Raw genomic sequence first — 13,763 nt, 5'->3', positions numbered from 1 at the left:
CATGGACTCCTCTGCCAAGTAGCATTCAGCAATTGATCCTTCTGGATAACGCTTATTGCGACAATAAGACTTCAATTTGCTTAGGAACCTAAACACGATATACAATATTTATCAAAAGCTGTAACTAAATGTATAGAGGCGAATGAATGAATACTTGACAAATAAATTAGCACCTTTCTATAGGATACATCCATCGATAAAAAATCGGTCCACCAAGTATTGCTTCATGAGGGAGATGGATTACCAAGTGCACCATAATAGTGAAGAAGGAAGGTGGAAAGATCTTCTACAAATTGCATAAAGTCAAAGCAGCTCGATCCTGTACTTTCTCAAGTTCTTCAACATCCAAAACTTTGCCACAAATAGCTTTCATTATATTGGATAGTTCAATTATACAGGACGTCAAATTTTTTTACATACAGCACCGTAAAGCAACTGGGAGTAAATCTTGCATCAAGATGTGGTAATCATGTGATTTTAATGAATATAATCTTCGATCTTTAATACTCACACATCGAGATATATTTGACGTATACACATCTGGGACCTTTATATCCTTCAACACCATGCAGAACACCTCTTTCTCTTTCTTTGACATTGAAAAAATAGAAGGCAGCAATCAAAATTTCCCATTCAGAAGTACTTGAGGATGAAGATCACGCCGAATTCTCATGTCAACTAAATCAAGTCGACTCTGAAGATTGTCTTTTGATTTTCATCGACATTCAAAATTGTCGCAATTATGTTCTCGTAGACATTCTTCTCAATATGTATGACATCAAGATTTTGGCGCAAAATGTTGTGCTCCCAATAAGGCAACTAAAAAAAATACTCCTTTTTTCCACAAGTTCGCCTCATTAGGGTCATCATTTTCGTCAGATTCATCATCAGATTCATCCCTCGATCTTCTCTTTGTTTGCCTGTTAGGTGGTTGATTCATCTTCCCATAACTAAAGTTGATATCTTTTAACATAAACTAGATTTCAGATCCAACGGTTTGCTCAGGAGCTCCTTTGTACTCTTCAGTACCGTCAAATGGAGTCCTCTGAAATCTAAATTTATGATTTTCATCTAACCATCGACGATGGCCCATGTAAGAGATCTTCCCATTATACAACCACTTCGAACAAGTTTGCGCAGCACAACAAGGACAGGCATAACATCCTTTAGTACTCCAACCCGATAAATTAGCATATGCTGGGAAACCATTAATTGTCCACAACAAAGTTGCATGTAAATTAAAGTTCTCATTTCTTAATACATTATATGTCTCAACACCCGACCATAACTGTTTTAACTCTTCAATAAGTGGCTGCAAATAGATGTCAATATCATTTCTGGGACCTTTCTCTCCAGGGATAATCATTGATAAAATAAATGAAGATTGCTTCATGCAAATCCATGGAGGTAAATTTTAAGGAACAAGCACTACAAGCCAAGTACTGTACGAAGTACTCATGATTTTAAAAAGATTAAAGCCGTTAGCTGCTAGCCCAAGCCTCACATTCTGAGGATCACTTGCAAAGCTTGGAAAATTACTGTCAAACGATTTCCAAGCTAAAGAATCAGCAGGATGCCTTAATAATCCATCATCGGTTCGTTGATCATTATGCCACCTCATAGAATCGGTCGTTTTTGATGACATGAAAAGCCTTTGAAGTCTTGGTATTAGGGGAAAATATCGGAAAACCTTGACTGGCTTCTTTCTTAACTGTGCCCCACCTTCATCTGCATTCACATCTTCTGTATTCCCATTCATCCAACGAGACTTACCGCAAACATGACAAGACTATTAGTTCTTCTGATCACCCAGTACAACATGCAGTCATTTAGGCAACTATGAATTTTATCGTACCCAAGGCCCAAATCTTTTATTAGTCTCTTCATATCTTGACAAGATTGGGGGATTTTTGCAAATAGAAACATCTCTCTCAGAAACTCTAGAAGCATTGTAAAAGAGTTTCCGGTCCACCCTCCCAAACATTTTAAGTGAAATAGACAAATGCAGAAGGACAATTTCGAATATTTTGATCCCTCGTAAAGTTCTTCGTTCATTTCATTAAGTAAATTGTAGAACTTTGCCGCTTCTTCATTTGGCTCCTCATCAGGTGCACTTGTTCCCGTTTCGTAAAAAACATTTCCACCAATATTACAATCATCGGATGCAATAAAGTCAGGTAGAAATGATTGCTCACCATGACTGTGCATATTAAATGCATCCCGCAACATACCTTCCATGTCATCTTGTCTAACATACTGGTGGCAATCAGTATCAGGATAAGTCGGATTAATCATTGAAGAAGTTCCACTAGATGTACACTCTCCATGGAAAATCCATTTTTTATACCATCGGATAAAGCCATCAACAATTAGATTTTCGTAGACAACTTCACGAAAATGCCAATTGATGTTGCCACACTTCTTACACGGGCAAAGAATAATATTCTCTTGGCTTGCATTTTGAAATGCAAAATTTAGAAAAGTTTGTACTCCATTTTGATAGGCGTTGCTTACCCTTGACAATTTCATCAAACTCCTATCCATTTAGTAGTTCTTGAAGTCTAAACTTGACAATAAATTACTCGAGTAAGTTGTTAATTTATAAGTATAAATAAGTTATGTAAGTTATGTAAGTTATGTGAGTTATGTAAGTTATGTAAGTTATATGAGTTACGTGAGTTATGTGAGCTATGTAAGTTATGTAAGTTATATAAGTTATGTAACTTATGTTAGTTATGTAAGTTCAAGTATATATTTTACGTACTAGTGATGTATTCAAGTATATATATTTTTAAAATCTTATAAATTTTTCACATTAATAATTTATACAGTATAAATTCTTATATATATTAAAATGATATAATATTTTAATTATTTTCAACATTTCATTCTCTTAGATTTAATATGTTCTTATATATTAAACTTGACAATAAATTTATTACTTCAGCATTCCATTTTTTATACCTGGGAAAAAATAAAAATAAAATTTGACGATATGGAAAATCAGATGGAAAAAAAATATTTTAATTAAATAATATTTATAAAAATTATATTAATTTAATAATATTTAAATAAATTAATCCAAATTATATTAATTAAAATAAGATTGAACCTTGTTTTAATATAGACATGTCTTTTGCTTTTATTTGACAAATTACATGTGCAGTTAAAATATAGATGTACAATAATCCACACTTAATTTAATTTATGTTTTACAAGGCGTCGTTTCTTAAGTACATGTTAAAGCATTGTGTGAACATCCGTATTTAGCTTAAAAGCTATGATTTATTTTGAATAAACAGTTTAACTTAAATGATAAAACGGACGATAATATTTGTGATAAAACGTATAAGAATATTTCAATAATAATTTAAATTTAAATTGAGCAGAAATGATCCCTTTTACAGTATTAATGCAAGTAAGAACATACGCATTGGAACCAGTAGCAAAGATCCCCAAGCGAAGCGAGGCAAATGAAGTGGAAGTTGGTGTACATGTGCAAACATGTGTGTGATATCTAGAAACTGTCAATTTTAATCTCAATGCTGAGAAAGGTATATACCTAATTATAAATTGTACTTAGCTTGGCAGATTTCAATGGAGAGACGTCAAATAAAGATTTAGCCTATACTAAACATACATACCTCTTAGAAATTGTAAATTGGATGGTAACGTCGATTCCAACAAATTAAATTACACCTGCAAACAATGAACAACCATGAAATTAAAAAATAATCTAAAGATAAAGAATGAACAACAAACATACACCTGCATTTTATGATGTAAAGCATGCTAGTTGCTACTCCAATGGCTAATCTTAGATGTCTATGTGGTTTGCCATTTTATGATGTAAAGCATGCTAGTTGCTACTCCAATGGCTAATCTTAGTTGTCTATGTGGTTTGCCATTATAAATTGAGAGATTGATCATCACTACTATATGTAACTTTTAAGCCTTTTTTTTCATGATGAAACTAACATAATGATACAAGTGCAATATGATAATAAATTGTTAATTAAATTCCTTTTTCTGCTTTTAATACATATAACACTTTTTATTGACAAAAGGGCTTGGAGATGCAACCCAGAATTTGAAATTCAAGGAACTAGCAATATGTTTTAAGAGATGGTGAAGGATAATATGTTTGAGCTCAACAAATAAGTTAAAAACATGATCCATTAATGTATTTTTCTTCTTTCTTCCTCTCATCAGGACATCACTGATACATATTATTAATTATAGTTCTAAAATACTAAGTCCATGCCATGATAACATAGGGGTGATACCAAAATGCAACTAAAACAATTATCGAGTCTGATTAAATTTAATGGACACAAGTTCAAATTTAGAACTATTACCAGTGGTGATACATCGCTAATAACATTAAGAGCAATGCATAAACAAACATCCACAGCAGGTGCACAATAAGCACTAAAGCATTAAACTCCTATGGCACTAGGAGAACATCAAGATTAGACAAGCACAAAAACAGCAAACATCATACTTAGAAATAAAAATAGAAAGATTAAATTCCAAGGAATTGCAGCATATTTTAACCTACTAACAAATATAGGTTCCCTTCCTTGCACACAAATTTTCATCATACTTTTACATCATCCAAGACTTTGAAAAACTTAGAAGGTCAGAATAAGTTCATATCACAGATTATACCATCAAGAGGTAAAAACTGGAAAGTGTGAACTCATTTATATCAGCAGCAAATACTAAACTCAGCTGGTTACAATTTGAGATTAAGGCTTTCTGAACATGCTTGCCATAATTGCAAATAATACTGCATCAAAATCAAACAGAAAATTGCATAGAAATTTTCATGCTTTATGCTAATGCAAGCTTCAAAGACCATAAAAGTAAAAATATATCAATATATCATAGAGATTCATTTCACAATAAAGTTGATGGGAATGTACAAGCCAAAAACCAAATCGCCAAGATTAGTAAAAATATGTATTCAATTTCTCTGTATTCTACTATGTCCGTCTCGATACAACAACAAATCATATATATTAAGTCATCTAAGTAGCACAACAAAAACAAGAGCATATACGAAAGATGAACAAAAAAGCAACTCTTTATGATACACAAGAAGAAAAAAAAGAAAAAGAGCGTACCTTTATCTTTCCCTTCTTCCCCTTTCTCTTCTATTCAGTATACAAAGGTAAATATGATGATGAAGTAGCAGGTGAAGCTGCTGCAGAAAATTGTGATTCCTCCACCAGTAATTTCTCTAACCCGAGTTTCAATTCCCTGTTATAAAAATCAAAAAGGATCGAACCAATAAAATAAGAACCGAGAAGAAGATGGGTGAAATAGCTGAGTGAGGGTTTCGGCTTACCGATTGGTTACAGCAGATGAGTACGACGGTGACGCAGCAGATGGTCGAGTCGATGGTGATGCAACAGATGGTCGGGTCCAGCGATGGAGATATCGGTTGGGTTTCAATTTGCTAAAAATTTGGGGTTAGGGGGAAAATTTTAAGGGAAAATTTTAGGGGAAAGACCTAATGTTTTTTGGGTATATCTTTTGGGATAAAAGGGTGGAAAAAAACGACGCTGTTTCAGCAGAAAACTAAATACCGTTTGTGGCATTTTGAACCAAGCGCCACTAACTATAAAGTACAAAACGACGCCGTTTTACTCACACATTACACATATTTGCGGCGTTTTTGACCAAAATGTCGGTATTGCATATCTTATTGCGGCGTTTTAGAACAAATGCCACTAACAACAAGGATAAAACAGTGTCATTTTTAGGACTTGTAATACACATTTGAAGCGTTTTATGGAAGAGCCACTAAATAAAAGTATAAAATGACGGCGTCTTGCTAACCATTTATAACATTTTACGGAGTTTTTAGTAAACGCCACTAATAACAAGGGTAAAACATCGCTGTTTTACTCACACATTACACATATTTGAGGCTTTTTTGACTAAAACACCGGTAATGTATAGCCTATTGTGGCGTTTTTTAACAAACGCCACTAATAGAAGAATAAAACGGTGTCGTTTTTAGGACTTGTAATGCACATTGGCGGCGTTTTATGGAAGCGCCACTAAATGAATAGTATTTTAATTTTTTCCTTTTAAATAAATAATTTTATAAAATTTAACTAATATTTAAAAGAATTAGATAAATTTTGAAATATTGAAAATTATTTAAAATTTGAAATCTTGAAAATTATTTAAAATTTTAATTCTTGAAAATTATTCTAAATTTGAAATCTTTGAATTTTGAAATTAATTAATATAAATTAAAAAACAACCCCTAAACCTTGTCCCTTTAATCCTATAACCCCTAAAACCTATCCCTTTAAACCCATAACCCATAACCCCTGACCTTATAACCCCTATCCACTATCCCATTAACCCAAAACCCTTAAACCCTAAACCTTACATCCCAGCCCTTAAACCATAAACCATAACCCTTAAACCCATAATCTCTAAATCGATATTCCATAAACCTTAAAATATTAACTCATAAACCATAAACCCCTAACCCATGTCCCCTTAACCATTAAACCCATAACCGTTAAAACCCTTAACCCCTACCCACTAATCCCTAAACTTTAAACCACAACCCCTAAACCCATAATCCCTAAACACATAATCCCTAAACCTTAAAATATTAACTCATAAACCCTAAACCCTAAACTATAATGATAATTAATTCAAGATTTTAAAATTAATATGATCTCTTTTACGATTATATAAGAATTTCTTTAATATATATTTTGACAAACAATCAGTCATATACCCAAAAATTTTAAATTTATTTTAAATAATAGTATTTTAATTTTTTTCATTTTTAACATATATTTTTATATGTTTTTAGTTTTAAATTTTTTATATGTGTCATTATTTTTTCTGAAGAATTTAAATATTCAATTAAAAATAAATTGTATTTTAATCAATATAATAAATAAACCATTTAAATAATAAATATATAGATAAAATATTTTTTGCGCGTTTAAAACCGCCGCTAATACTCACCTATAGCGGCGTTTTTCAAAAAAACGCCACTAATACTCTACTTATAGAGGCGTTTTCTGAAAAACGCCGCTAATGCCACTAAGGTATAACACAAAACGATGGCGTCTTCCTGAATCTTTTTGCAGCGTTTTTTAAAAACGCCGCTAAAATCTTACCATTACCGGTGTTTTTAAGAAGTGACTCTAAAGCAGCTAAAAGCTCAATACAAAACGACGACGTTATGCAAAATTCTTTAGTGGCGCTTTTTGAAAATCTCCGCTAAATGTACACCTATCGCGGCATTTTTAGAAAAAGCGCCGCTAATTCTCTATATTTAGCTGCGTTTTAGAAAAACGCCGCTAAAGCCACTAAAGGCTTAATGGAAAACGAGGTCATTGTGTTAAATTTTTTGCGGAGTTTTTCAAAAAGTGCCACTAAAGGTGAACCTATAGCGACGTTTTTTATAAAGTACCACTAATGCTCGTTCTTTAGCCACGTTTTTGGAGAAGCGCCGCTAATGCTCGTTCTTTAGCGGCATTTTTCATTAAAACGCTGCTAAAAACGCCGCTAAAAACCTATTTTTCTGTAGTGCATTGAAACAGACACTCACTTGAGTCACATTCTTACACAACTAAATATTTATGTGCAGTCTCCTAACTACACCAACTCAAGGCTTAAAACTTCTAGGCCCAAAATTCGGGGCGTTACATTGTGAATTGATACCTTGTTGTGTAAGACATATATGTCTAATTATGTTAGAAAATGAAGGGCATGTTTAACATCAATTGGTATGTTTTGGTAAAGTGATCTACATGATATGTAATGATGCAATTATGCATATAATTTAGTTGAACATTTGGTTATATTGAATACATGGTTAAATATGTTTATAATTGTCATTTGATATGCCTAAGGGCATATTGTTTGAATGTGAATATACTACATGTTTAAGCTTGATTTTGTTTGTTTTGGATGCCATAATGTGGCTTGTTTATATGCCCAATGTGAAGGGTAGGTGGATGCCAAATTGGGTGAGAAATATGGCTTGTAAAATGGCCTATTTTCGTCCACATGGATGTGTGTCTCAGTCATGTGTAGCACACTGCCATGTGTCCCCTGTAGTTTTTAAAGGGTTGGAAGTCAGGATGTCGCATGGCCTAACACATAGCCTGGCACACGAGCGTGTAAGGTTACTTCGAAGGGTACATGGCCTAGCACACGGGTGTGTAACTTGGCCGTGTGACCAAGTCAATGAGTTACATGGGCACAGACATGGGCTGGGACATGGCTGTGTGTCCTTATTTTGAATGCCTACATGGCCTGGCCACACAACTATGTGACCCCTGCAGTTTGTAAATTTTCATCTTTTTCTGAAAAAAATTCTCTGAGTTCGTGATTTAGTCTCGACTTGTTTCTAATGCTATGTTATGGTCTCGAGGGCTTGTATAAGGGAAAATATGAATGGTTTTCATTGGTTTTTGATATGAATATTGTTAAGATATGAAATGTTCAAAATTTTATTTGTTTGTACTATAAACTCTGGTAATACTCCGTAACCCTATTCTGGCGACATATACGGGTTAGGGGTGTTATAGTATGGATCATAGCATCTTTGAGGTGGCCATAGGAAATTCCCAATGGCATCTACTTGTGTTGTTGTGTCCTCTTGTAAAATCGGGCACGAGTCGGTTGGATGATCAGGCTAAGCGCAAATCCCGTAAAACCGAACTAGGTTTGATTTTCTTACAAACATACTTATAACCACATTAGTAAGTTCATCAATCTAATTTACTATGGAAAGAGTACTTAGCTCATGAACCCTTCTTGTAAGTTCCATAGGTGGTCGATACTGTTGAGAATTTGTAGCCATAGTTGAAATTAATTCCCTAGCTCTTTGGGGCGTCATATTCACAAAAGCCCCTCCAGTAGCAGCATCAATCATATTTATTTCCATTGGGAGTAAACCCTAATAGAAATACTGTAAGAGCAACTGTTCAGACAGGCCATGCTGAGGGCAACTTGTGCACAACTTCTTGTATCAATCCCAATATTCATAAAGTGATTCTGCTTCTTTGCTGTATTCCAACTATACTCCTCCTTAATTTGGCTACTCGAACTGTTGGGAAAAACCTATCAAGAAACAATCGAGACATATCCGTACAAGTATTAATAGATCTCATAGGTAAATAAAACAGCCATTCTCTAGCAGAGTCAGCTAATGAAAAAGGAAAAGCTCATAGATTTATTTGAACCTCAGTTACTCTTTCTGGTTTCATGATTAGACAAACCATGTGGAACTCTTTCAGTTGAGTATGAGGGTTTTCATTTTTCAAACTGCGAAAAGTAGGCAGTATGTATTAATCCCAACTTTAACTCAAACAGTGTTTCACCCACTGGATAATTTATGCATAACGGTTGTTGTTCATTTGGTGCAACCGCAAGTTGGCATATAGCTTGATTTGCCATGTTGTCTGAATCTTCGGATGAGTGAATATCTTGGTGTAAAATCCTTCTTCAAAGTCAGGTTGTGGTTGTTTACCATGTCGAATAGCTTCTCTTTGAAGTGTTTAAGCCAAATTTTCTATTTCTGGCTCAAATGCTAGAGTCCCTAATTCTGATCTGGTCATAAAGAAAACAAACAAAAATTAAAAATCTTCACCAGTTCCCGGCAACAACGGCAAAATTTGATGGGTATCAAAACTACCAAATAAAAATTCCTATGACAAAATAATGTAATTAGCAGCATAGAGCAGTAGGGTCAAATCCACAGGGACTAGCTACCTAATTTTGCCTTTTCCCGTGACCAGAATCGTTGAAGTGGTCACAATCGTGCCCACGACCTGTGCATAGAAATGCTCAAAATAAAAATAAAAATTGGGAGTTTAAATTCATTAAGATAATAAAATAAGGTAATACAAAAAATAAAATAAAAACAAATTCAAAAATGCAAAAATAAAAATAAAATAAATGGATAATTCAAATATTTTTTAAGCTTAGCCTTAGTCTCGGTGTACTTCAATCTTAAATCAATCCTTGAAATAAATCTTCCCTTTCAAGAAACTTTTCCTTATATAGTCGATCCCGATACAACCTATAAATCGAATCTTGCCAAATTTCTAACTGCGATACACGTGCTCGCAATTTAAGATTTTAGCAACCTTTTGATCTGAAAAACACAACTCGAATCAATGGCCTCAACCGCGTGGGTCATTTAAATTCAATCCCTATCTCCCTTGATGGAATCCAACTAGCTTTTCCCACCTACACATGCCAATTTGTTCATAGGAATTCGAACACAGCACGACCAATTCGTCTTCCCAAATGTATGCCAACCAACTCCAACCTAACGTGCACTTTTTGAATGGAAGCTAAATAAACTTTAAGGGACGAATTTGTACTATCCCATATACCGAAAAGATAGAAAATATTGCATTGAGAGGTTTTTTGAGCGGGTTCGTATCTCACGATTGTTTTGATAGAGCAATTTCTGGGCTAAACCTAAAAAAGGTTTAGTTAATAATAGAGAAAATCATGCTTTGAAAATAGATTTGTGGAATTGTAAGTGATGGAAAGGGGAAGGGCCTTGGAAGGAAATTAAACCCAAAACGGTGAAAGTAAAAAATGAAACAGAATAGCAATAGCAGGATGAAGATGGCACAGGAAAGGGGAGAGAAAAAAAGAGAATTTATTAAATGCCAAGGCAAAGTGTGTGTTCAATTGGCTGTAGCCACTAGGTATTTATACACACTTTTAGATCTAATATTTATCTAGATTTTTCCTAAATATTATCACTAAATAATTCAAAATTTTAAAATCAAATTTAAACTAGAGATTAAATTTAAACTAATTTCAAATTTGTGACAATATAAAAAATAATTCAATCTTTAGCTAGCCACTTTAAAAAAAATCTTCAACCGTTCAATCTTTATCCAGTCATCTTTGCATCTCCAATCTTTCAATCAAGCCCTCCTCTTTTCTTTTTGTTCCAATTTAGCCCTTTTTTTGTAAGAGTTTGAATTCAGCACACCAACTTCATTCCTGATTAGAAAAATCCAAATTTAATAGCATTTTATCTGATAATTAGCCAAAATAAATATATTAAAATACGAATTTATCTTGCTATTAGTAAGTTCATATGTAACTTACCACTCAATTTTTATTTTTATATACGAATGGTATTTGAATTTATACTTGTATATATATATTGTGAACTAAGTAGAATTAATGCATTTGACACTTTTACCTCGAAATAAACTCAATTCTAAATTCATGTAAATTGTAACATGATCGGTTGTTTAACGTCACAATAAGAATGTGCAAGCGTACACTGTCAATGCAAGTATAGTAAACAGATGTGAGTCTGTCGGATATCGATCCCACAGTGATGGTTGTCTTTTGTCTATTAATGTCGGTGCAATAACTAGATAGAAACGAGATAAATTGTGAGGATAGTTGTCGATGTAATAACTTGAAAATAATAAAATAAAATATGATAATGATAAACTAGGATCCCCAACATGAATTTCTAGTAGAATACTAAGTGCTCACAAGGTATAAAAGGATAGGTAATTGTCGCAGCAATAAATTTCAATGTATATCTTACCAAGCGTCAATCTTCTATTTAATCTGAGACTTAAAAAAGCACATTAACCCCACCTTCTGATGACAGCAATATGGCACTATTAAGAACAAGTGGACTAAATTCCTCTAATCCTCAATCAACTTTCGTTGTAATGCTTGTTGGTTGAACTGTCATTGCACTTTCCAGGGTCAGTGACTGCAATAACACTTCCATGTTAAGAAACATTTAAACCCCAAGATTAAACAATAAAAGCACGATTGAATAGGATAACATTTAACCAAAAATTCATATGTACTTCCATAAAAACAAAAAACAGAGAGTAATCACCAGCATTTAAGAAGAAATAAGAAAGAATCGAGTAGAGAATACTATTCCTATACAACAAGACTAAATATCTCTATTCCCTCTTGTCTTGCACTTAGGTATTCTCGTTAGAAGCTAGTTTGCATCAATTTCCACGATAGCTCACCCATCAGAGGCTTAAGCTGTCATAGCCATAAGCTTCAAGGTAGGATGAAGAAGATGATGGCCAAGAAAAAGCTCTATAATTTTCTTCTCATGTCAACCTTTTATGTCCTCCCCCAACAATACAGGTGTCCTTTCCTCAAAATTATTCTGTCCTTGTACGTACAGGTTGGTTATACCAAACTGGACAACTCACGAATTTTTAGTTCTTATTCGGACAGCTGTCAAGTGCAGCGACAATTCTAGATGCAATTTGGAATTAACTCATGCAGCGACATTAAGGCAAAAAAAAAGATAACAAAATTGAGGATAAAATAAGATAGGATTCATTGAGTTATAAAATGCAATTTATTAAACTGAAAATGCTAAAATATATGCTAAGGATAACTAAATGGGAACAATTTAACCAATAAGTAAGGAGGAAAGCCTATGTTCTTTCTAGTGCTATCACACCCCCAAACTTGAGTTTTTACTTGTCCTTAAGTAAAAAAAACTAGCAAGGCTAAAAAATTTTTATTAAGGCAATTGATCATTCTAGCAACTTGAACCTCTAAATTCCCAATGAATGAACCACATTTAGATAAAAGAATATTGCATTGACACTACCTAAGCATGAATGAGTAAGGTTGCAACTTCATCAATGTTAGCATCATGCTTCAAACCCTAAGTTCTATCTACCAATACAACATTTATTGTACAATACTAAGTATTTATATATTTTTTATTTATATATTTTTTCAGAATAAGGGATATCATTAAATTACTATAACTTTGTTCCTGAGAAGTAACGATGGAGTGCAATAAACCCCCAGGGAGTACGTAATTGCACCGACACACATACATACAGCGACAGCCTTTGGCTAGATTGATTTTTCTAATGCTTGTATTGGAGTGTTCCCTTTTTAACATTCCATACTACACCCACTTTGGAGTGTCTCTAATTTATTACTATATATATAAGCAGCTGTAAAAAGTAGATTCATTCAAGATTTAAGGAATGATAACAATCATCCATTACTAATGCAAGCTAATCCATTCATCAAAGAATTGAAGCTACAACCTTTTGTCAAATTTATCCATCTCATTCATTGATAATTCACATGATTCAAGAATTAAGCATCGAATGTAACAAAAAAATTCAAAAAATTTTCATTAACTATAATTAAACCTTGCATGCTTTATTTCTGCAAAAAATAATGTGGGTGCATTTCCAAGCCCTATGTACATTCCCCCAAACTTAAAGTTTGCATTGCCCCAATGCACTAACATAAAAATGTAATGACAATAAAAATGCAATGACAATGTATACTTATCAAAATAAAACTTACAGCTATATGCAATGCATGAATACTATAGGTAAAGCTTAGAATAAACTAACTTAGTTATCCTCAGCTATCGACGTGGCTGCATGATGTTTCTTCCTTCTCTTTTTCTGCTCCTCATTCTTTTGTTTTTTTATCCTTGGAGGACTTTCTCTTCTTTTCTTTTGGCTTTGCACGGTCCTCAGATTAATCCTCAGTTTCTGGCTCTGCTCCAACATCATCAGTTACTTACTGTGTAGGAGAGGCCACTTGGAGTGGTCTAGTATAGACCACTATGGCCAATGAATTGCATTGCTCCTTACTAGTTATCTTAGCAACTTTCACTGGTCTCACTCCATCTCACTCCAAAGTATTACTATTTGCACCCACATACTCAGGTATGGTGACAATGTTTACAATATAATATT

General features: G+C 33.6%; 1 long non-coding RNA gene across 1 annotated transcript; it reads right to left on the bottom strand.

Moving 5' to 3' along the window:
• Positions 1–3,416: 3,416 nt before the first annotated feature.
• On the bottom strand, positions 3,417–5,515 carry LOC121208502 (uncharacterized). The gene is made up of 3 exons (XR_005903610.1): positions 5,365–5,515; positions 5,130–5,265; positions 3,417–3,699 (listed from the first exon to the last, which is right to left on the bottom strand). It is a non-coding gene; the product is annotated as an uncharacterized lncRNA (long non-coding RNA).
• Positions 5,516–13,763: the final 8,248 nt, after the last annotated feature.

Source organism: Gossypium hirsutum, chromosome A10 (assembly GCF_007990345.1).
Source record: "Gossypium hirsutum isolate 1008001.06 chromosome A10, Gossypium_hirsutum_v2.1, whole genome shotgun sequence".
Taxonomy (NCBI): Eukaryota; Viridiplantae; Streptophyta; class Magnoliopsida; order Malvales; family Malvaceae; genus Gossypium; species Gossypium hirsutum.
The sequence above is the reverse complement of the archived record's forward strand: the minus strand, read 5'-3'. Positions and strand labels throughout refer to the sequence as shown.